The 26,938-nt window shown below is 35.2% G+C and overlaps 1 protein-coding gene across 1 annotated transcript in view; it reads right to left on the bottom strand.

Moving 5' to 3' along the window:
* LOC110462817 (ectonucleoside triphosphate diphosphohydrolase 8-like) overlaps positions 1 to 26,311 on the bottom strand; it is a 55,791-nt gene extending 29,480 nt beyond the window's left edge. The window contains exon 1 of the mRNA XM_021517013.1: positions 26,053 to 26,311. The gene's annotated coding sequence lies outside the window, so the exon portion shown is untranslated. The remainder of the gene's footprint in view (positions 1 to 26,052) is intronic.
* Positions 26,312 to 26,938: the final 627 nt, after the last annotated feature.

Genomic DNA, 26,938 nt, shown 5'->3' with positions numbered 1-26,938 from the left:
CTCCCCTTCCCCCTCCCCCTCCCCTCATTCCTAAGAATCCAAAACAATGCCTAGTGTTTGGACACATGATATATGATTAGGTGCTGAACATGCGTACCACGTGGTGTATCTATATATAAGTTGTTTCATGTACGTGTAAACCGTTACACCATGGTAACGGTCAAAAGCTTGATTGTTTCCATGCCCGCCATCATTGATGTCGGATGTGTTTGTTTTGGTCTGTATGTCCGACGTTTGTTGTGTGTTTTATATCAGTACTAGGTTTAATAACAAACATATAGGAACGTCGTATTATACACCGGACCTACACTCCCGATGCGTACCGAGTGCATACCCATTCCGCAATAATGGGCGCTAGTACGATTCGATAACTAATCTCTATAACTATGTTTACAGAAGACCAGAAATAACATTATGGTTTTTGATTAGACAACGTAGTGAGGAATCGAGCAAACATTTACCATCTACTTTAATTACACGAAATGATAGCGATAAAGAAGTCGGAAATACCAGAAGTCTTTACATTAGCAACCATTAAACATGAAGTCTGTGTCATTATGACCCTTGTATTTCGTGGAAACTTGTGTACATACTAAAGCATTTTATTTACATAGACGTTACAAAAATATTCTTGATCTACCCCGGAAATATCATCTACACGAGGTTAACATAGATATACTGATAAAATTAAAGGCAAGGCATCGAGGGACTTGTTTGGTTAAAGGTATCCGTGCCTGTTACTTCAAATAACGCGCCTTTTGATTGGTCATAATTAATTAACAAAAAGACTTTTTTTAAATGTTTAACTTTATCATGAAGCCTACCTAATGACATATGTGTAATTGAAGAAACTCTTTGGTCTGATCAAATTTAGTTTTTCTTTCAAATCAACAACGGAAATTTGATTAAAATCAATGTTCTCCGACAGGTATATTTTGAAAAAAGACATTTCAGTCCTTTAGAAATTGTTTAGCATCTGTCTTAAGAATATTTGGTGGAGGGAGTCGCGAGCTAACAACAATTATGTAATTATAACATGAGAAAAATAGGATAACACAAGTCTATGATTTGATATTTTTCAAATCCTTATTTTTATATATCCCATTCTGCTTGGAGTTTAACTTTGCAAATTACTACAAATTCTAACAGATATGCCAATGATAATAATACAGGCTTTTAGTAGTGGTGGGAATTAGTTTAAAAATCTTAAATCTATGTGATCCATATCATATATGATTAAGTTTGACAACATTCTGACTACAACTTATTATAAAATCGAGCACATCTTTCCTTTGACAATATATCGGGATACGTATCGCAATATATTCATTCTGTATTGTTATATAGCGTGATACACTCTTGGCGTAAAGTGACACCCCTAATGGGTTGTGCCTAAACCATTGCTCCGCTGCAGCCTAGATTCGTTCAGGTGATCATGAATAGACACAGTCTGATAGGGGTTCCCGGTCGCGATCCCCCGCGGTAAAGTCAGTGACTGTAGATTCCATTTAGGCTAGACTATAGTGTGCTGCAACAAGCACAAAAACTACCGAGAGAGCGAGAACAGCTTTAACCGCCAGACATATACGGATGTACAAATAATTTATTTTTCCGACTCCAAAGGCGGAAATGTCGGTCTACATAAATGACTTTATGGCCAAAAAAATGGCGACATTATTTTGAAATATGGTCTTTATTGCATATGTTTCAACGATTGCAGGTTTTATTTGTATCGTTTCCGTTTATATATTATAGGCTTTGACCTTTATAAACTGTACCATCAGACTACACGCAATTGTCGTCCTTGATTTGAGTTGCTATCTCAGATACACCATTCGGATTCCGTAGCTCGAATGTGCTCGAAAGCTAAATAATATCGATAAAAGTGGGTTAAAATATTGTGTACTTCATATTATTAGGTTTTCTTTGTAGATACAACAAACTGTTATTCGTATAACGGGTTTTCTCGAATAAATTATTTGTTAAACGTATGACATAATAACCATTGATTATCAACCATTGACGGAGGTCAGGTGGTTTATCTTTTGCTATTTGATATATATAGACAAACAACAACCAATCAATGCCTTGTTTTCATAAATTACATGTACGCATGCGCAAACGATGTTTACTTTCTCTGGTCCGTGTTCATGGAAATGTTGAATAAAAATGAAAAACAACAAACATACAAATTTAAAACGTGAAATAACCAGTTGAAAATTTTGAAATACACAACATTTGAAATGGAATGACAATCTGCGTGACGCAGACCAGCGCCATATATTCACGAAAACTTTTCTCGTGCTGACTCTCTTATCTGTGTTAAAGCCTAGCTTTTGTTGAATAGATAAAATCATATCTTGTCAATGATTTGGAAGAAGTTTCGAAATGAATAAAGCCACATACCGTTTACAACGTTTTTAATTGCCTTTGTCATCATGGAACATGATTGAAGCGACTTACAAGAATGTTGGTTTGATCGCAGAATCTATGCTTGAGCATGAAAACGGTTTCATGATAACACTCATGTGTTGTACAAGGATTGATATAAGCTCCCTTCGTCTTATGTTTGAAATCAACATCTACCTCATCTCTTTAAGATAGTGGCCAGGTCGAATTAGAGTATTTTGAATAAATCCTAGGATCAATTTGTACGTGTTGGCCCGAGTTCTTTTAAATGTAAGTGAAGTTGTTCATATCTTTCGGTTATATTTGATAGTAATAACGCAGGAACTATTTTTTTTAAAGTCTTCAATCTGTTTGAAACTAGATAGAAGGCTGAAGGCGGATAATAAGATTCAAAAATAATAAATATTGTGGGTTTGGTTTCAAGGTTAAATGAAATAAATGGAGTTTGGCCCACCAGTACGAATCGAATTAGCCACTAATCTCTCGTATTACGTCTGTGAGATAAGATACACATTAACCCATGTTGTCAATTTTATCATGGGCCAAGCGGAAATAGATTACTTGTTCCCGTTGTTTAAATATGCAATCTTTTAATTTTACGCAAACAAATTTAATCCAATAGAGATAATGAGATTTTTCTTTACGTCTTAAAGACAGTATAAATTTCATCCTTTAAACAGCAATATCTCCGATATCTGGCAAAGCTTGTTTCATTCATTCATCGCGTGGTGGTGGTGGTGGACGGAACAAATTGATGTATATACATATACATATTAAACTCACATTAGTGGTATATAATTCAAATTAAATCTGTTATAACTAAAATTGAAATTTATCATTTATTTTTGGACATAATACGACATAATCTGTAAGTTCGCATTATGCTCTTTTTTAAGTAAAATTTGTTTTGCCGTTTTTTACTTTCAATAAACATCATTTAAATAAGTAGGAATACATACAAGCAATACATCGCGTTTATTGAAATTACTTTTTATTTTCTAATCGTGAAACCAAATCCGGAACAATTCGTTAGGTCTGGATACGTTTGGTTTGACGCGGGTTCGAATCCTGTCATCGGAGCCAAATTGTTTTTTACTCGTAATTGGACCTTTAAATAACTGTATATTTTTATCAAAAGTGTTTTATACAACTTAATGGTGTAATGATGATTTATGATTCAAATGATAAAATATATGGAGTTATATCTCAAAGGTGATTACATTCGTTACAAATTATCTGTTTTTGCTGTAAATCCATGCTATTTCTCACCATTGTTTCTCCTAGCAAAGGGTATTACTCGGATATTTTTTGTCAGATTTCAGCTGGACTTTGAAGTTTTCAACATATTTATGGATATAAGCGTTGCCCACTGCTTAACACACTATTTACATTTCAGAGGAATTCCAGAATTTGGGCAAAAGTGGCTATTTCTTGGCACACACGGCATATTTGAGGCAAGACATATGTATCTCTACTTGTATCACCCAAAAATGTTCTAATCAAACTTACAGAGACTTTTAGGCTGCAAAAGAGACTGACATTTTTAAGTTCGGTGAACTATTTTTATAGACACATCAACGTCCGTTAACCTGTTAACCTCGCTATGATGCGTTTTGATAGATTATGTACAAGTTTATTAAATTACATATATTAGATCCTATTTTATAAGTTGGGTCTTTAAATATGTTATCTTAGGTTTGAATTTAAGGGTGGCTATACTATTTTTCAGGGGGTTTACGGAACCTTCGATATTTTACGTGACTTTAAAATTACTAACCGGAAGTAAGTATAACCCTTATCAAGTTTCAACCTTCATTTTATGATTAATATATCCATATTCGAGATAAGTAATACTGATCCGCGGGATGTCGAAACCCCGTACAAAAATGTACAGCAATATATCTTCACTAGATGATAATGACGAAATGTACTTTATGTTAAGAAGTCTACATCACGACTATTTGATGTTTAAGGACGTTATTCAATATTGTGTATTTTTCATGATATATATTTGCCTGTGTAAGACTGAATACATGTGGGCGAAAGCTTACGACGGAAGTACTATGTACACAAAACTAACACCAGTTACCTCCCCTGACATACGTACTTACTTTGAAACCAATTTTTTTTGGAAATAGAAAAAATAAGTTTTTTGTTTCAGGCCTAAATGTGGCTTGAATCGAGATCATCCATATTTCGAGGGGGAAAAGTACGTTGAATATCTATACACGAAGGGGAATTTCTTAATGGTTTCTTCCATTTGCATCCGGGTAGCTTTCGAGATATATTCGCATGATTACATGTACTAGACTAGAATAAAATTCTAGAAAATTCTGAAAAAATAAGTTTTATTTGCAGTGAAAGCCGCAAAATCGCAGATAAATTAATGAAAATAAATTAACAAAAATGACCACAAGAAGTTTTACTCTTTTTAGACTTTTCAGCTCTTGGTATTTACCAAATGTTTCATTTTCCCGTCTCTATCGGACTTGTCAGAAGGTCTCGCAAAAAGTTCAACGTCACAAATTATTTTGAACTGTATCGAATGCTCCCCGTAGGTCTCCCGACGCTTCGTTCATTTCAAACTTAATTAATGTCGACGTTATCTTGTAATTTCACTTCGCTGGTAGCATACTGAATTTGAACAAAAACTGGTGTTGGCACTACAAATATATCACACCGGAGGGTCACGTCAAACGTCTGCGTCCCGCTATGTTCATTATCTCTGAGACGCTTGTCAGTTTACAAGTTATACACCCCGTATGGTAAGCGTTTTGTTGACTTGGTGAGTGATAAGGTGAAGCGTTTTACTATTGCTTCATCCGGTAAAAAATATGATAGACACTTCAAATAATTTCTGTAGGTAGAAATCGTAGAGTACTCCCTAAACACTGATTCACGAACGTTAAGTGGAATTCGAGATCGGTCATCCGTCAAAAGTGTCAAGAACATATTAATTTAATGATCGCCAAACTTTCCATTCACTTTCTATTAATCAACGGATATTTATAATATATATATATATATATGTGTTATCACATAAGTACTATGTAGCATCAAAAGCAGACTCCACATTGTTGTTATCTATCCTTGCAGTATATATTTATTTAATAAATTGTTACTGTCTAACAAAACAAAAGTCCTGTAAACGGTCAAACTGTTAATAATTGGCATCGGTAGGTTTGGTTTAGAACCTAAACAAATTCTATTTCAAATTTACAAAAACGGATCAAGAACAGATTTGTATAACGTCATAATGTTCTCTCGCAACGGTCACGGTGGATGGACCAAAAGGGAAACCGGAAGTCAACATAAATTGCAATAAGTGCTACATTCCAACCTTCTCTCCTAATCATGAAAAGAACACATACACAAAACAATAGCAAAGCACAAAAGTCAACAAACAAAACAGAAAACCACGGTTACAAACCATTCTGAATAGTGACCACACCATTCATTTTCTCCCCATACAGTATACCCACAATGCCAAATCCGGATATAAGTTTTATAAAATGAAATCTCGTTTTACTGCCATGATTTACATACATATATTTTGGCATTATAAGGAACTTTGACGAGACATCCGGGGAGACATTTGTGTATCGGAATTGCTAAGGGAAAGAGTACCCTGAAATATGCTTCCGGTCAGCAAAATAGCAAACAAAAGGAAGGACATTTTATTGAGGTTTTACAGTAAAGCTATTTTATTTCCTATCTTTAATTAATCTAAAATACTTTTGGTCATCATTTAATTTCCCCGTATATAGAAAATATACAGGCTGAAGCTCGTGCTGGATATATGTGTTTTTCTGTTATTATTATATATACATAAATACATCTGTATATAGTGTAATGGATTCCAGACGAACGTCACAGCTGACCTCGGAGATAGAACAAAAGCCTTTTATGGAACAAAGTCATCACTGTTACGTCAGCAATGTCCACCCACACAAACAGACGAGCCGTATAAAAGCCCAGCTCGGATATATTATAACATCTTTTGGAACAATTCATTCCGAACTTTTTGTACGACAGCATCGGTGGGTGTTGGTAGAATAACCACTCAGTATTGTAAAATAGTGATCAACTGCCCAAGCAACTGACGGGATTATCTTGAGAATAATTATGGCAGCATCTTGGGGAGATATTTAACAACATATGCAATATCTGTGTTGCCTTGACAACGTATACCGATAGCCGATAAACGAAGGTAATTATTCCAAATGTGGCTATTTATAGAAATTATGGCAATACTAAAAGTCGGTGTTGATTCGCTAATTAAGAGGAAGATTACATAATTCCGTGTCATTCCTGAATGAAGCACTGGATGTTGAGAAGCCATAGACGTTTAGACAGCTTTACATGTGTGCTATATATGGGATAGCTATAATTGACGGTACATTTCATGTGTGTCGTCTGCTCCGTTAATTACAAAGCATCACTAATGAGGTAAGTTTACTGCTTCGAAGCTGACAAGATCTACAATGTACATTGCAACGTTGTGATTGATCTTTCTTTGTAAAAGAAAAGTTAGTGTTGCCCCTTTTAAACGGAACCATTATTGATCACTTTGGGTATTGCAAATTCAACCAAGAAAGACAAGTATTTAAAATATTTTCCATGTTTTAACTTCAATTTGAAAATATCGTTCTTTTTTATAAAGGCTTTATAAATGTGGCCGCATCTCCTTTAATGATCATTTTATACTAAGAAATATGTTACACAATTCTTAATAAATGCTTAATTCAGTCATTTGTCAATTTATTTATTTGACGACACAAACAGAAAAAGTTGACAACATACCATTCTATGCCACTCTGACAAAATCTGAACTGTTATGTCACATGTTTTAAAATAGAGTGCAATAAAACAGATGCAAAACCGATTCTCTGACGACTAGACACTATCTGAATATTAAAATTCGATTCAATAAGTATATAGTAAAAAATCATCAATGAGCTTTCGATAAAACTACTTCCTGCACCGAGACACCCCCTTGTAAACTGGAAGTCGACCACGGTGATACTTTTCCATTAAGCCTCCAATAGCTGTCTGTCGTTGTATATCATAGTTAGTACAAGGTCGTTAATTACTGTAAATTTACATATTTTAGCGGCAGTCTTATTTTTAGCGCTTTTCGCGTTGTAAATATTGCGCTTAATTATGAATCCGCCAATTGAAATTTCTGTGCATTGTTTTCTATCGCATACCTTGTTGGTGCGCTAATTCATCAATAAGCGAATCTTTTCAAGTTCGATAATGTGCTAAAATTGGAGTGCGCTAAAATAAGCATATTTACAGTATCAAACATACTGCGGTTTCACGGATGTTGTTAAAAGAACGAGGCTTCCATACAGAAATCACTGTTTTCTGAACTCATTTACCTTCTCTTTTCTGTTGGTGTGTCTCCCTAAGCACCTCTAGATCAGGTAAGCTCGTTGTCAGAGTAATGGGACCTGGTGAAGTGTGTCTATTCGGTGATATGGCATTTCAAAAGTAGCCCTCGAGTGGTCCCACCGTCTGATGAAACAGTCATGATACGATCTTACTAGCTGAGAGGAAGTAACTTATCAATATACAACGGAGTCGATAGGAAGACATATATCGCACTACCCATTACACCTACTATCAAAGAGTTATTTCCCTTGGTAAACGATGTCAGCTTTAATTGCAGAGTAAAAATAGGCTCCTACATAATTGTCATGATAATCGCTATTTTGTGTTCTTATAAAGTGAAAAATATTCTTTTGATTTATTGATAGTTTATGTCTACGTTGCATTTGCATTATGTCTGCGGTAAAAAAACCACTACTTTAAGCAAACGGTAACTTCAAAAAATAAAGCCACCGAAAAATTCGATGGAACGAAAACATAACGAAATAAAAGAAGCAAGCGAAGACACTTTCTTCGAATATGACTTTTGCCACAGAATGATCTAATAGAGGAAAGTTTGGCTTAACAGTACAGAACTGATCCAATAATATGTCAATCCAATCTAAACTTCAGAATATGATTTATTGCATGCGTCTTTGTTCGATGATATCTGTAGCAGAAGAATACAATATACAAGTCTTCAGTAAGAGAACAACGGTTTTTTTGTCCGACTGACCTCTTTATTTAAGAAACGTCTATTATTATACAAAATTTATTTCAGTTATGTATTAATAATTGATATATGCTTCAATATTTTTCAAGGCGTTGTTTTGAATTTGAAAAATAAACCCCGACTTACAAACAACCCGTGCAAAATACAATTCTACATCCGATACAAATATTTCTACTACAAATATAAAACGTTTTAAAGTGCTCTAAATATTTCAAGGAATTACTCTAGGTCGTTTTATAGGTACATTCCGAGTACATATAGTGTTTAAATTCAGTCGAATAGGTTTAAATACACATACATATATATTATTCAATATGCTGTCATGGAGTCAATGTCCTATTGTATTGTACGTGGGTGTTTATCTCATATTTTGTATGTACATGTGTAAATGTGTCCAGGCCCAGTATCTGAAATCGCAACCAGGAGACGGCGAGTTGTTATTAAAGTAAGAATACGTAATGGCCAAGACCGAAATCCAAAACTATGCACTGAGAAATTATAGCTCAGACTTTAAAAAAAAAGGTCTTTCACCTTTCTTGATAGTAACTAGAATTTTTTGACTTTCTGGCAACTTTCTGGTAGAAGGTGGGAGGCTATTTCATAAAGTGACTGCTTATTTTCCGAAACGCCTGCTTCCATACGTTTCAGTGTGATATTTTGCAATAAACACCAGGCCATGAAGATGAATTGTAGATGATCCTTCAGTCCTTGAAATGTGTTCTGTTTAGTGTCTTGAATGTTTTATTACATATATAAAGACGTGTCCTGTAATATGTATCCTTCATGTAGCTTATGAAGGAAATACAGTGCTGGACTGCACCATTCTGAATTCTTTAGACATCTACGTTGATGAAATTATTAAATCAGCGACAACAAATACGTTTTTCACTGATCGACTGTATTTCAGCTGTAGTTCTGTTGTGGTATTATTCCAGACGCTTGGGTGTGAACACATGCTTAGTTCTGTCTTTTCTTACATTATCTGAGCATATATTGGTACAACTCATCTGGGTACTGATATATCCTTCTGACTGGTTTTTTATGACATGCTGATATGGCATCTTAGTTTTTACGTGATCTGATAATCATGTCCATCTGTGCGCCGTTGTATAAATAATATCTACATATCGTTATGGCGACGGCAAACCTCGCTCAATAATTGCATTTGAATGTAGGTAATACTTGCGTTGACCTAATATCAACCCCTGAGGAACTCCAAAAACTGGAGGGTTCCATCGTCGGATGTCAACCTTATGTCGTCTGCCACTCGAATGAGTCTGGATCTAGGCAGAAGGTGTTTACCAATTACTCCAACAGAGTGATACAGACGGTGATTATGTTATAGTCAATGACGTCAGAGACGGCGGACATGAAGGACAAGCACCACATTGATGTCGTTGTAAGATCCGACTCTGTAGAGCGTCCTGTGCGATAGGCCATTACATGATATCGCGGAGACTATTTGCGTGGAGATACACTACAAAACGCCTGGACTCAATTCCTAACAATACGTTATATGTTGCAAATTTGATACACAACGGTATTTTTTCTCACTCGCCATTTTTTTTCGTGACACACAATGGACCTTTGACTCAGCTAATGACCTTCCTGCACATAATACAGGCATTAAAAGCATTGCTTGGGTAGGCATGTAGAAGCGCATATACACAATGTTTATAGCGATATATACAGTGTTATAACCAACCTGGTCTCAAAACAGTGGAACAACAAACTCCTTTATCGATACAATGTGACGATCAATCCGATCTCCATACAATGAACACTATTTCTATACAATGTAACAATCAACACTATTTCTATACAATGTAACAATCAACATTATTTCTATACAATGTAACAACCAACACTATTTCTATACAATGTAACAATTAACACTATTTATATACAATGTAACAATCAACATTATTTCTATACAATGTAACAATCAACACTATTTATATACAATGTAACAATCAACATTATTTCTATACAATGTAACAATCAACACTATTTCTATACAATGTAACAATCAACACTATTTCTATACAATGTAACAATCAACACTATTTCTATACAATGTAACAATCAACACTATTTCTATGCAATGTAACAACCAACCCGATCGCCATACAATGTCACAACAAACGCGATCTTCCTACAATGTAATAACTAACGGGATCTCAATATAATATTACAATCAAACATTTTTTATAACTAATCAACCCACGTCTCAATACATTGTTTCAACCAATCCTGGTCAATACATCAAAGGTGCTTCAACCCCTGCGATATCCCTTTCAGTGCAGAGTAAGAATAAACCTTAGATTCCCTACATTGCTACAACCAACTCCGGTAATTATATTACATACACTATCTACCAAACAGTGTCATATCAAGCACACTGATACCAGACAACAATTATTTTCTGACAGTGCTACAACTTTACAACTTGCCATGGCCTCTCTTACAGTCTTGCAAACAAACGCTGGTATATTTACAGAGCTATAACCAACCCTAGTCTTTCTTGCAAGCCCAGTCTCCTTATTTTGCAACAACCAACCTCGTTCTACTGCAGTGTAACAAAACATCTCTATTACAGTACAACAACCAAACCTCATTCTCCCCTTTAGTGTTACAACCTACCTGTTTCTACCCTTCAGTGTTACAGACAGCCAATACATCCCTATAGTTACCAACCATTATATTATCCAGGATTATTTCAGGATTTATAAATATATCGAAGCGCTTTCTCCATTTTAAATGAACCTTTATCACGTTAGGTACGACAATAAGTGCTGCTTGCATTCTGTCGAACGTTTTTCATGTATGAACAACATCTTTCAATATAATTACATAACGAGCGCAGGTGGAGCATTGAGATAGCAACTTTCATTCATAGACGCTGTAATTATCCATGAAAGAGTCAAGCCAGGATCTAGGGAGATCCCAGTCTAACGATTCAATCACACAGGCCATTATGCTGTTGCTGCAATACTTCTGAACAACACTGTCTTTTTTGTAACGACTCGCATTGGGAAATAAATTCGATTTGCTAATTTTAGATCATTAAGTAGACCCTTCCCAATTGGCACAGAGTTTTAGCGGAACTTGCCGGCAATGAAACGGGTAATCACATTGCTGGAAGAGCTATGAATAGAATAGTCATCATTCATCAATTTCGCCACAGTTCCGTACGGGGGGAGACGGGACTGAAAGAAGGAGACGGGCTACCATAATCCGCTCCCCCCGTGGGAAGGAGGGCTATTCACCGCAATAACTACAAATATTGATTGAGTTTGGCCATTTCACGACAAATTGATTTATCTAATAATGAAATAATAACTTGTAAGTGATGTCGTCTGCTTGGCGCGTGTGATGTAGAGGGAAGAATATTGTAATGGATATGACAGGAACAGAGGAGCAGGTACGACACATCAAATCAAGTCGTTGTTCCCTACCACAGCATTATCAACCCTTGTTAATATTTCCCGATCATTCGACTGAACTCCCTATATCTGAAACAGTGTAATCTATCTAGATCGAAAATTGTATAAATCCAGACAACTAGATAAATCAGACTTAAAACGAAATGAGTGACAGATAGCCATGGACGGAGCTGTGCTCCTGTTGTTTTCACTATATACGCTAATAATAATGTTTTTTACTCATAATCTCGCACAGATAATAATAAATCAAAATAGCATTCTATCCCGATAACTGTGTGAAAAGAAGGCGAATCTCCTTCTTGGCTGCAATATTCCCCATCCTGGTCTAATCCACAGACTGATTATACAATTGGGAGCATGGATTTGGCATGTTAGCCAAGACCTAAACCCTTAAACCAGTACCCAATAAGATCGAATTGCTGTCTTATGATGGTCTCATGAGAGAACATCGTGTAATCTTACTAAGTACATTTATAAACGAATAGAAACTTTCATCTGATGACGTCGCTTGGGCCAGTTACAAAATTTGGAAAGCAAGAGGCTTCATGTTTTATTTAAGATATAATTTTACTTAAGAAATACGCAACCACGGTACAAAGGAACGACTTTTACGTTTTAATCCCATTAAGTGATAACACTTATTCGTTTAAGTGACTCGACATATTGAAGATCTAAAATAGGTGACATCACCAGTTTGAAGACATGGTATGATCAACATCATGTTTTAAAATATGTCATATTATATAATGAATGATTGATATCAAGTGTTCGATTCGGCAATACTACCAAATAGGATTAAAAAAAACTACGATACATTAACTTCTAGATAAATAACGATATATATATTAAAGTTCGAAATAGCGCAGTTTGACCTTATTTGATACTGAACAACATTGATTTTCATCCTGTAGAAACACTTACCAAGTCCACCGAAAATCAAACAAAAACTATCTTTAATTATCTTTTTTATGCGTAGATAGACGACATATGCTGGAGTAATGTTTGAAGCTCCAGCGACACTTTTGGGATTTAGATCATTCATTCCTTATCTGATGATAGTGAATCGCCTGGTATTGAGATACTACTAATTTATTATTGTGAAAATATGCGATAAATACTCCTATCAATTTGACCTTAAAACCCACTGACAATTATCTGCCAAAATTTGTTTTCTTTATTGACACCAGATCAATTTTTTTCATGTTTAAATCCGAACCAAATCGTAAACCTGTGTTACAAGCTGCCATTTTAGTCTTCAACTCTAGAATGTTTTATGCACAGACGAGAAAGCATTTGGGTTCCAGGCATTGATTAGATCTAGAATACAATTTGCCGCGGGACCAGTGTCTACACTATGTCTCCCCGGTGTGTTATAAAGGCTATCATTATAAAATGTAGCACCACCCTTTCTCTCTTCCCGGAAGTCCCCATTCAATGTAGCGTTAAATGGGCCGTGACATACGACATTTCGTTGATGAAAATGCGTTTGTAATATATCACGTTTTATACGTATACACGTGGAAAATGACTTCGGACTGAAATGTTCACGCGCAGCCTATAAACTGTTTTACCAACATAGCAGACACGGACGATACGAAATAGGAAGACCTTACAGTAATTGTCTTTAGGAAGCTTGCTACCACGTGGGGATTCTTATTTCACGCTGGGCACACTAATATATAAAAAGAATAATCCCGCCGGTGAGATACAAATTCCTGCTGTTGTATTTGGTGTAGAACATATTTGAATACAAGACTATTCCATTCGTCTTTTTTTCTGTATTTTCATACACCTTTAATTTTTCGGACGAGTGAACAATAACAGAACTGGAACGACTGGCCTTTATTGGTGCTGAAGATAATTGCAACTTGCATCTATGCGTAAAAATCTGCCAGTGAGTATTCCCGATCCACATAGACAAGATAATGAAAGATACGTAATTAGTGTCAACCAGTACATTATAATGACTGTCACGACACCTTTCGATTATACAAAACACGTTTGTTATCAATTTCAGTCGTCCCTTGGTTGAGGTCAGCGACATGTCGTGGGATGAGCATTACCTTTCATTATAAATTGCATTTACACGAATTCTCGATAAATTACCTATTTCATATACGATACAATCCCGAAATTTGCTTTCTCTTGAATGGCGACTATATCAATTGATTGTGCAGTTTGGTCAGTTTACTAGCAATGATGACGGAAACTTGACATCACTGCAGTTTCATGTGGGTTAATGCACAAAAATTGTCTACTAAGATTGTACTCCGTGATAAAGTATATTGACAACAGCCTGGTCAACATTTTTTATCGACTCGCCAAATATTTAATTGACTCTAGGTCACGAATGTATCACACTGATTCGAGTTTTGAGTCATCGGGGCAACAATACGGTTCATTTGACATAAATGCATTGATGATAAGTATATATATATTCCTGATTCTAACCTTATGCACAATATAGCAATAGTAGTCATCTCACTACTACAACATTTTACAAACTTAACGACTTTAATTTTCAAATCGTTAACTTTCATTTTCCGGGTTGTAACATATAAGGCTTCCCTTTCTTAAGGAAGTAACATATTACAGTCAAATTACAGCTGACTGGTACTAACAATTTGTTATGCATTTTTTTTCATCAAATGTCAATTTTTAGCACTACACCGTCGCTTAAAATACTTTTGAGTTACCAAACACCAAAACAAGAGTATAACCTTTTTTAACTTCACAAATTGTGCTAAAATTTGACAGTCGATTCGTTATTTTAGAAAATCTAAATAGAAGAAATAACATGGTCGTCATCATGATCCTCTTTCACCTATGACATTCCGATGTCACCTATCTGTCTTAGACCGTTGGTGACCTAACCAATTTTGCCAGTATTGGACGAGAGACATCATGACGAGTGCCACACGTAATGCAGGTAAGCTTACCTTTGTAGTGCGTCTTGTTTCACCTCTCTATTTTGGTTCGGGAGTTAATGATATCTTCGTTTATTTTTTGTGTTTTCTTAGCTTCTTTTGTCTTTTTGTTGTCATAAACTATGATGCAATATTATAGGGAAGTTGATTTTCCCCACAAATATGTAACATGCAATATGAATTGCAGACATTCTCACATGTTTCAACCTTTGTCTGTACGAGTTAATAGTGGAAAATATCTTAAAAATGCAAATGTTCACACGAGGAAGATTTTGTATATCTGTATATCTATCGGCTGTTTGTAATACGGTATCTATGCAATGGTCTTATTTTAATACGAATTCCCTGCTAGACAGCCACAGATGTTCAGTTAAGATGGTTGCCAAAACTGTAATAAAAGAGAGTTCACTGGTATTCTGCTACTTGAAGTTTAATAGTAATTGCAGCATTTGCTGTCATTAGTAGTGTTGCTTTCTCGGGGGTTTGTTATATAAAATCAAAGGTACATAATTCAGTGATGGTGCTGGTTATTATTCATAAATATGCATACAAATTTGAGATGGGGGTTTTGATGGACGCCGTTTGTTTGTTCTGGATCCGTGTGATTTTATGTTATATTTTCACAACAATAATCACCACACATTACATATCGCATGTTGGCTGTATGGAAAGGACGGTCTGTTTGCCCTTACTCCATTTTTGTTTCATCTGTTATAATCCTCATTATCATCATCATCATCATCTTTTATTGTTGCACCAATATGCGTGATATTCTCGCTCAGGAACCATTTTAAATTTCTATGCAGCGTTTCAATTTCATTATCTATATATGCTTCTTATGTCTGATGACCCTCACTTGGTCTTTGTTGCTTTTGGCGGACCATTTAAGTCCCACGCTAAATTGTGAGTCTAGTTGTCGTTTTAGTGTTTCTTGCTTTATTTATACTGTCTCTAGTTCTAAATCATATTCCCCGGTGCACTAAAATTGTGTCGTTTTCTTTTAATTAAAATAATGGCTACATGAGGACGAACAAACAGGAATCAAAAATAGCTATTGCAGCTCTATAACCATAATCTAACACACCTACAATTTGTAACACTTATTTCAGTTTAGTTTTCCTAGTATTTAGTATATAGTTAATTTCACAAATCTGCGAAAGTATTTTTGTAAAAATGTGCATACCGTTTTTACGGAATAACTGTTACAAAATCATTGAAATTTCCTATCGTTTCATTTGAAAGAGTTTATCCACGCAAACTTAGTTGTTATATATGCACAAACATTTTTACGAAAAAAATGCAATTTAAAATCTATAACATCGTCAGTTCTGTTGTTAGTGAAGTTGTCATATGTAAAGAAAAACATAAAAGGAACAATGCTGGTAATAGGCTAAATGAAATTATGCAAAAATAAGCATGCTCATACCTAAGGCTATGTAACACTGAGTGAGCTTGTGAACGAGAACTCCTATTTCTTGCTTTGAAGATTGTAATACATTGCCTCAGATTAACTGCTTTTAGTTCTGCAGATACGCAATACACTTTTAAAGCATATGCTTTTGACATTTACATCAGTTTCAGATAAAACGTTTACATTTCACGAAAGTAAAAATTATAACTTTGAATAAACAGGCACCGGCTTAACTGTCTGTACAACAAAGCAAGTCTGTAGTCTCGTAGTATGCTTACATGGCAGTCATAATACGCTAGAACGTTCGACAACTGAATTTCAATAAAATGTATTTAAATGCAAATGTTACTTCCAATCACAATGTTTAAGCTTATTCGTCTCTGAGAATGCCACATAAGTACGGGATTCTTTTAAAACATATTGTTGGACGCCCTTGAATGTATAGCTTAAACGCCTAGCTTCATTCTACAAGAACGACTTTTCAGCTACAAACACAGAAACATGTTGGAGTGGTTAGGATGCCATCGTTCGTTACAAGTACCATGTGATTCGTCCACGTTAACAGCGGTAGAATTGCCGCATTTGATGGACATAACGGCCAGGAACTTACTGGTCAACAAGAAGCAATTATCCCAAACTGAAACTGGTCGAGCACTGGACATATTATACCGAGTGCTCGTGGTTAATCTCTGCACACTTAAAGTTACAGCGAGCACATGACTATTTACTGGCGATCTACGCCGCGTATGAGCGTAGAGAGATGCCATCTTACAGTAATTTGTGGTAAACAGTCGGAAATTGCTCCTAATCAGAGACGCCGGTCTTCGATAATCTACGATCGCTCTATGATAACGACTGCATTATTCAGTTGATTAAACAGATCGTTCAACAAGTCGCGCGCTGCCTCGTCGAACTGAGTCTGTATATTTTGGGTAGATAATTCAGCTCTCTTTAAATGGTTGCTCTTACCCTGGTCTATATATAATGTACATAGCTCCAAATCTGCCATAGATCTAGGCAAAGGAATACGATCATGTTTTGTGATTAGATAGTCTTTTTCTCCCTCTACATTTTAAATGTAAACATGCGATCAATTACATCTGTCGATCAGATGCTTGTTCATTTACCTACCATTCACAACCATTGTTTTACATTATTGTAGATCGTTTTATGTAGAAGAACAATACGCATCATTGCTTCAATCGATTTAATAATACGGGAAACAGCAACTTTGCAATTTTGAATTCGCAACCTCGAGGTTTGCAGTTTGTTACATAAGCTATTTCCCATGGTTACATATTTTTTTATTGATAAAAATAATAAAATACTATTTTAAAACTATAATAAATAGATTTCCACAATGGTATTATTCTTGAGAAGGGGTTCAATTACTAATTCCTTTAATATTGATATTCATGCTATAATACAATAATTATATATATAAAAAAAAAAGAAGATTTTATGCATTTGCTCTCAAACCAACAGTTTCGGTAATAATAAGGTGTATGGGACTTCATGATTTTCATTTATTTGTATTTGTGTATCATCGGGTTCCTATTTTAGACATATAGTTTTTGAGCTCATATCTGTTGTCCTTGTAGGATAGTGAGATGGTTTTTCCCTATCTAGACAAAATGCGATAGCATCACCTATAAAGATACGCTAATACTTAAAAAATATACTACCTGTAGTCCACAATCTTGTAATAGACGCTCAGAAAAGTGATTTACTGACATCCTGGTATTAACACTAAAGGCAATATCAAATTAGCTGCACTAATAACGTGCCAGTTATTACATTTTTTATCTCCGACGCGGCCAAACAGTAGACAAAAGTACACACGGGCATGATATAAAACGTTCATTTAATTGTGTTGCGAATTTTGTTCTAAACCGCATGTAATTAAGAAGACGCAATGCACACATAAACTGAATTTATGTATGTACCTTGCACACTTATCTGTGAACGTAATATTATTATCTCCCTCGAACTGCTTTTATTTACATTAGCTTACACTTCAGAATTCCGTTAGCGTTATGAATGAATTTGTAACTTTCAAATGTGTCATCAATTATTGTTAACGTTTCAAATGTGTCCTCAATTCTTATTAACGTTTCGAATGTGTCATCATTTCTTGTATTCCTTTCTTATGTGTCATCAGTTCTTGCGTACATTTCAATCCTTGTGTACTTTTAAAATGTGAAATGAACTAATTTGCCAACTCAGTTTTTTTCAGGTTTAAGTGTTGAACTCTTTTTCGGAAGAGTAACATGCAACAGTAAGGTTCCAAAAATCCTTAAGGTAAGATGGATTTGTTGTACATATCGAATAACCATATCCTTTACTAACCTGTGCAGTTGTTTAAGTTTTATTGTCTAAATACATTAATATATTTTAAATCATCGTAATTTTGTGAGAATTATATTTTCGATTCAAACGTAAAAAAGAAAGAAATCTTCCCAAAAAAATCGATTAATAAGAGGTACTTGTAACGAAAAACGATTTAAATAATATAAAAGGGATTTTGTTTGATATCTCCAAAGGAAACATCGTATCTTTCCATTTAATTCATCGTTGAATAACAGATTAAAGAGCTCAAGTCAGTAGTAAAAGTAGAATGCATGTTAAGCTGAGCCTGAAATAGAGTACACGTTGTTTGTCATAATAGGAAATTGACGAGGGGGATTTGTTTCGGGTTCAGATGCACCGTTGCTCTTGTTATATTTAGAAATGCTGAGTCTGCGCAGTATGACAGACGACAGACGAATGCAGCTAGCTGCATCAATGAAAATCCCAAAGAGAAGAGTCGAGACAACGGACATGTGATCGATGGCAACGCACAACAAAATCATCATCTTGGATATATCATTTTGAGAGTATTGTATATTGACATGTCATTGTTTTAAATGTCAATATATCATAATCAAATAAGATTTTTACTAGTAGATATTTAATTATAAATGTGCCTGCATGCATTTTTATATCTATATTCTGGAAATAATCAGTAGAAGAACGCAGATACAGGAGCCAAGGAAAGTAAACGTTTTATTGCACAAAATGACAATGTTGTCTATTTAGAACTCATCAGTGATACCCAAGATCTACCAAAAATTTCAAAGTGTCCCAAAACGCATGAACAGGAAAACGAGAGCATGCCTATAAACTATTTATCATGTTTGGCTGCAGTACATAATTTATCTGTTGAAAATTTATTTCAATTTCATATATATGGTAAATTTTCACCAACTCGTTACCTTCTTACTGATTTATTTATTACATGTTGCTGTAGAATTCAAATCTTTCGATCGAAAACCTTGTATTCTTGCAAAAGTTACTGTACTGATATCATATATTCAATATAATCATGTTGTCATCATGAGAATAAAACGAAGACTAAATGAAATTTGAATGAGCTTTCATGTGTCTATCGTCCAGAATATTATAGAAAACAAATAAGATTACTGAAACTTGGATTGTGTTTCATACTTTAGGTACAGAAATGAAGATTGAAGAGGTTTACAGGTTCTTTACATCAGTAAATTAGTCCGGATCAACAAATGTTTCAAATAAAATGTAATTTCCTAGAAGTTTGATTGTTTCTTGGAGTTGAATAATACCCTCACAACATCCATGTTTATAAGAAGACGGCATTCCTAGCAGATTTGGAATCCCAATATGTATATGCTGTTGCACAGGCTATAGTTGTTCTTGTGACGTCGGATTCCGTTTCTAATCTCACCATCATACATATTTGTATTTTTTAATCAGACGTTTCATGATCATATCATATGACGTAGCATACATATGTTATCTTACACATTCCGCACAAATAAATGAATCAGCCAGTATGATCCTAAGCTGAGATATGATGATTCTAGTACTTTGATGTTCAATGAAGTGATATGCAGCTTGGTATATAATCTCAATGTTCTTCTGAGGGAGCTTTATGTAGCTCTGAAGACATTCTTCATAGTCTGCTAGCCTCTTACTCCTCGGCAGTGGCCTGATCATTTTATCTGATTTAGCATGATACAGTAATTATCACTCAGACGTGATACATTATTAGTTTGATTATGAATCATACAAAATATTTACTGGAAAATTACGATCAGCAATTTGTTCTAAAATGCACAGCAGATGTGATACCTAGTGAATCGTGATGTCAGATGGTAATTGGGAAGTTGAATGTACCCCTGAAATTTTTGAGGAAAGGAATTTGCCCGTTTTATTGTGTGCGACCAATGTGGACTCCCTGCAGAAGAAATAAATGTGTTGCTCCCATATATGTCCTTCATTGCTTTCTTTTCTACTCATTCATTTCAGTTACTGTATTCTCTCTAGGCACAGTTGCCACTTGCCCATTTCTATCGTGAGTGAAGAGAATACCGAAGTGTCAGCAAAACTAAAATGTTAACTCGAAATCGATGAAAATGGGCCAAAATTTGAACAAAGGAAATATCTGTACATAGAGACGCTAAAAAAAGTATCAGAAGCATAAGACCAGGTGTTCGGGAAGGATAAGCAAGATATGATACTACTAGGCTATACTGTTTATTATTACAATGATTTATAATCGTAATTTTTCTTGAAAAGCAAGCATGGATATTACATTTTTTCACCAATTCAATTGAATAGTATCATGTTAAACAACGTTAGTCTGGTCTGGTTGTGTTGCTTCCGGATATACGGAAACCATACGGCAAGCCATTTATATTTCGAAAGTGAGATATTTGCTTTACAATTTCTGAATATAACAAATCGGACTAACAATTTTCATATGTAAGCCTTTGACCAATCAACATTGCAGCGAATAACCGTAACACTTGGAGATACCAAAGACGGTCGTTTGCATGGTGACATGTTATCGTGCATTACCTGGTTAGTGTGTACTGGAAGTCCATGGTCATAATGGACTGTTCAATCAACAGGTGTGCAGTCGAATCATCTTTTATACAACGATGACAATAAACGTAAGACACACACATATGAATACACATGTCAATTTGGTAATATATACAGTTTGTCAAAACAAAAACGAAGTGTTTCGTCCTTCAGACAAGATGCTACCTCACTATTGCACGACTTTATGCTTGCTCGATATGATGGTTAAAAGTCGATGGCAAATGTTGCTTGGTTAATTGTGTATGCTGGCATTCGAATATTGCATTTTTATCATACTAGACAAGACAACTATGTTCATATTTTCTTAGATTTTAAAGTTATTATTTCGAGACAAGCGTCCAATCGACGATTTGAACGAACACAAAGTGTTCGATTCACTGGTTTGGTTTGGTTTTGGTTTGTTTTTATAGGGTTTAACGTCCTATAAACAGCTAAGACAATTTAAGGACGTGCACCCATGCGTGTAAGGTATGCGTGCATATGTCTATGCATGCTGGAGGCAGGTTATGTTGGTGCACTGACAACGGGTAAACCAGTTGTTACCCTTAATTGCTGAACGTTAAGCTGGGAATGACAACTACCATTTTAAGGACTTTGGTATGTCCCAGCCTGGGGACAGAACAAATTGTCTACCCCACTTGGGCAAACGCTCAAAATTAAGACCAAAAGTGAGGTATTGACAAGCAAGTCACTAGGAATAAAAGCGGTTGTAAGAAATTAGAAATAACACAGAAAGATCACAAAGGTTGCAAAGGGGACCAAAGTGGTGGTTTCTTCAATATCCCCTAAGCAGTAGACACAGAGAAAGCCCCCAATTCTTCATGACACGCAGTGGGATATAGCAAACTTATTCTTTCCCCGAACCTGCAGATGTGTCACTGATACGGTGACCTGTTCAGTTTATGCTATACTATGAAATTGACGCTTCATTCTGTTTTGCCTGCGTTAATGTTTCATCACGGCAAATAACTTGGTGTATACGCATGACAGGAAGTTGTACACTAAGACAGGAAAGTTGCAGACGACAACACTAAGACCAAACGTGATGTGTTGCATGCAAGCCAGAAGGAAACACAAATGTTGTTAGAAAGTAGAGAGAAAACAGATCAAGAATTTTCAGCCTGACATCACTGCGCTTTAAAAACCTTCCAGGTACATTGTATCAGTTTAAATATCTATGTATATAGCATATCATGAGCCTTTCGTTGTTTTCTAGATTAAAATTCGACCATGTTAAAAGTATCAAAAAAGAAAAAAATACCGTTTTGAAGTTTCTAGTAATCTTGTGTTGTGATTAATTGAAGTTTATCAGCCATTTGTACCCCGGACTAGGGTGCATCGAACAATTCCCTTGAGCACCGAGACGACACCAATGCACGAAGGAAAGCAGCACATCCTCTGTACTTATAAGCACCCGGATACCACACGCAATGATTAAGAATAGAACACTTTCCTGAAATCTGATTAAATCAAATCAAATCAAATCATCGAAGTGAGTATTTCAAAAGTAAAATTTACACTACAACTATTGACTACCCTCTAGAATACATGTAATCTGGTGTTCCAGGAGGAAGACGGATTATATTGAAACTCAAAATCCTATAGGAATCCGTGTCATCTCTTACGCCTTGTTATAACTCCATCGGTACGCAATCTGTGAACCTAATTATATCGCCACCACTTACTGTATAGTAAATTATTGAAGGGAATTCTCGTCCCCTTAATTACCCTTATGCTTCATTGCCTACACCTGCCGGGGACACTAACCCTGTATCGTCACCTTTAACTATCGTCTTTGGTATTAATTGCCTGAAGATTTGTTCAGGTAAGATACTAAGCTAGCGGGTTCGGAATGCTACTTGTGAACAGAATCATCTTTACGGATTAATTATGATTGCAATTATGGACAGAAGTCATTTCTTAAAGAAGAGTCTTCTTCTGGAATATTTGGTTCTATGTGGTTTTATCATTAGTCTGGTGAAATCTTACCTCAGTTCTATAGGTACTAGGTATAGTGTGTGATCCAGTCTTGCATTGTACAGCTGGACGACTATAAACACTGATTGAAATATTATATGGACAAGATAATGTGTGTCAGCATTTAAATCATCAGCAGCAAACCATTAAAGATCTCTACTGACATGAAATGTCTCACGGTAATGCATATTTCAGCTATAATTGTGAAATATTTATTAGGCTATTCATGTTTGACAATATCTTGATATCATAATAGGTTCATATGTTGCTACTGATAAGAATATGTACCTAGCCAGCTATTTAACAAACCGCATAGGCAGTAGAAATTGAACAGCAAGAACAGTGGACAAACCAACCAAATAAAATACATTTTAACGCATAAAAATTGAATTTAACCAAGCTACACTGTATGTTACATCCATTGATTACGTCACCTGTATAATGAAGGAATTCGGAGGAAAATGACATTTCTAATTAGTTTTCCTTGTGGTTTCATGTAAGTGACCTTGTTTTCTCTTTAAGTTCGATGCGTTATTAGTATTTGACCTAGATTTACAAGGCATGTGTCGTCAATAAAAGAGGAGACGCTTATCCTCCTGAAACACCTGGTCTTATATCCCAGGAGTTTTTATTTCTTCAAAAGTAAATCTTTCTCTTGCTCCTATTTGGTCATAGTTTCATCTATTTTACTGTAAGAAGAAATCTACCATCAGAGATAAAACGCAGAGCAACTCTTCAAAACTTCAAAAGCAATTGCCAATATATTCTTGATATATCCATCAATGAAAGCTTCATTTTGTATATTCATTAGCTATGTTTTTCTTCTGCAAATAACACTTCTATAGAATATGACTATTAATGTTGAAATAGTATCTCCTCAATATCAAATTCTAATTTTTGTGAATACTTAATACTTGCATAATTTTCGAAAAAAGGTGAATACGAAAATCTCACACTTATCGAGTGGCCGCAAAAGTTTATATCAACATATATGTTATTTGTAAACACAAAACCGCGAAAGAAAACTCACGAGTATTTCATGTTTAGCAGTATTACATCTTAATTCATTTTAACATTATTAAAATTAATTGTTATAACATACAAATTTGTTTTTCAATTTTTCGTATTTTTGTACATGTTATTTGTATAACGCTGATGGATGCGTTTCGTATTCCTCTGTACAGACACAATGGCCAGAAATCGACTAATCTGAGAACTCACTTTGCATTACTACAGAAACTGATATCAGACCATTGTTGTGGAAACAAATCCATGTCACGTCAGTCATGATCCCAACGCGTACTACAATGTACCCACGTTGTAATTACCCCTCATACATATGCATAAGCATGTCGTATAATTACACAAGTTAATTACTTTACCTAATGATGTTGACGGTAGTCTACACACTGAGTGCCGTGGATCAATGCTCATTGGACGAGACAGATAGTCAATAATGTTACTGACTAGATATGGTATAATATGATATTAAAGTTACTGACCTGGTATGGTATAATTACAATGAATAATAATATTTCTGACTCTTTATAGTATAACTATTACATAAAGTAATGTTATAGACCCGATACGGATTAACTATTATACAAAGCAATTTTACTGACGTGGTATGGAATGACTATCTTATACATGTATAAATGTTACTGACCTGATATACTATGATTGTAGTATAAACTAATGTTACTGACCCGATATTACTCATATAAAATGTATAATGCTGACTTGATAACAGATATTTAAATATAATAATGCAAATTAGCTGTATTGACATGCATGTAGATATCATGGAAATGATTAAGGTTAATGCTGCCTCTCTTATTGTTTTGGTCTCATGTACGTACGTCATTTCTGTAGTAATGCCAAAAACCTTCGTCACGGAAACAAAGGTTAGATATGTAGTATATGTATAAAACCACAAACCGATACAGAAAACAAGTGTTATAGGTCAACGGACTATACTAAGAATTCAGGGTCATCTATGCAGCAATGGTATGGTTACAAATGACGATAAAGTCAGTGAACGGAAATGACATGGAAACTTGTGTTAATTAATAATGTTGTTGAAGTAATTCATCTAACTAGGGTTGTTGATGTCGCTATGGCAATGACACCAACGCGACATAGAAACCATGGAAACCGAATGATTTTATATAATTATTTTATCAATCTCTTGCAGCTATGGTTATGCTAATAACATTAAAAGAAATAGGCTATAGTAATTCCACTTACCTGACATTGAAACCATGGTTATCAATGACGCTAAAGTGATGCCAGACATTGAAATCAAGGTCCCGGATGATTCTATACAATGTCATTCCACTTAGTCGACAGAAACACACAACCCGGGTTATCAATGTTGCTATAGTTAAACCACTAATCCTACTGTGAAACAATAGATATTGGTGTATCCAAAGTAATACACAACTAATTAGATATGGGAACCTTGATTATAGGTCATTCTTTATCTTATAAAGGTGTCCCTTACCCAACGAAGAAACCAGGGTTTTAGGTGACAATATAAATAGTGAATCTTCAAACCCGACATGGAACAGTTACAGGTAAAATATGACAAACACATACGTTTATTTAACTTCTCCATGAAGCTTTAGTAGTTACATTTTCCTGCCAAAGAAATAAGGTAATAGATAAAGGTATAGTACTGCTAATAACATGACAAAAGCAATTAGGTTACTGATGCATTAATGAACTAGACAAGGAGACCAGAGATGTGCATATATAGTAATAGCATAGCAAAGTCACTATATAGTGTCGAACAGAGTTTAGGTATATGGCAATGTTATTTAAATGACAACAGTAAGATACACAGTATATACAAATAAAGAAAGAGCGACTTACCTAAAGCTTCAACAGAGTATGCTCTTATTGACTCCCATAGTCCGCTGTCGAAAGCATTGGATCGTTCGTTCATTCACACATATTTCCTATACTCCATTCCTGTTTTGTAGATAAACGGAGACAGTAGTTTATATACAAACAAACAGGCTCCCGGATTCTCTTAAAAACCTCACTTATGACGCTATACATTTTTTTTTAAATTCTTATCCAACGTGGAATGAATCTGCAATCAACACACTTAATCTTGAATCTGTCTGGAAACACATCTTTTTAAATCTAAGCCGGCAAACATAAAGAAATATCAATAAGGATCCAGCAACCTTGATATAATTAAACCTGGGTTAAATTGCACACTTATGCCTGGATAGCGTTGTCAATAAAAAAAATATGTGTAAAAATATTTGCCGACGTTCCTTGTATATATATAAGAGATACACGAATCACACGATTGAAATGCGTTATCATTTCATAGTAAGGTACCAGTGCCTGGTGCTAGAGCTCCACGACTCAACAACAGGCGCTACAACAGTTGCTTTCTCTCATAGACGAATACTGATGACATTGATCCGGTATGTTCCCAAACTTCACTTGAAAGTCTTTATCTCAATTTGATTAACAGTCACTTTTTTACACATTCATTGTAATATAACAACACAATGCTACCTATGAACAAACCCATACATTTCACGGTGTGTAAACTGGCATGTGTGTTTTTGTTCCAAGCTACAATTAAGCTGTATCTGTCGTGTATGTTTACGGTAGAGGTCCCTCAAATGTCTTACTTTGTCTGCAGTTCCTCATGTGTGTCGTTAGGACACTTTTGATTTATTACATAGACATAGGACGAGATTGGCCGATTATTTGTGAGTCAGTCCTCACTATTTGT

The sequence above is a fragment of the Mizuhopecten yessoensis genome, unplaced genomic scaffold, assembly GCF_002113885.1.
Source record: "Mizuhopecten yessoensis strain PY_sf001 unplaced genomic scaffold, ASM211388v2 scaffold10831, whole genome shotgun sequence".
Taxonomy (NCBI): domain Eukaryota; kingdom Metazoa; phylum Mollusca; class Bivalvia; order Pectinida; family Pectinidae; genus Mizuhopecten; species Mizuhopecten yessoensis.
This window is presented reverse-complemented; position numbering and strand designations above follow the sequence as displayed.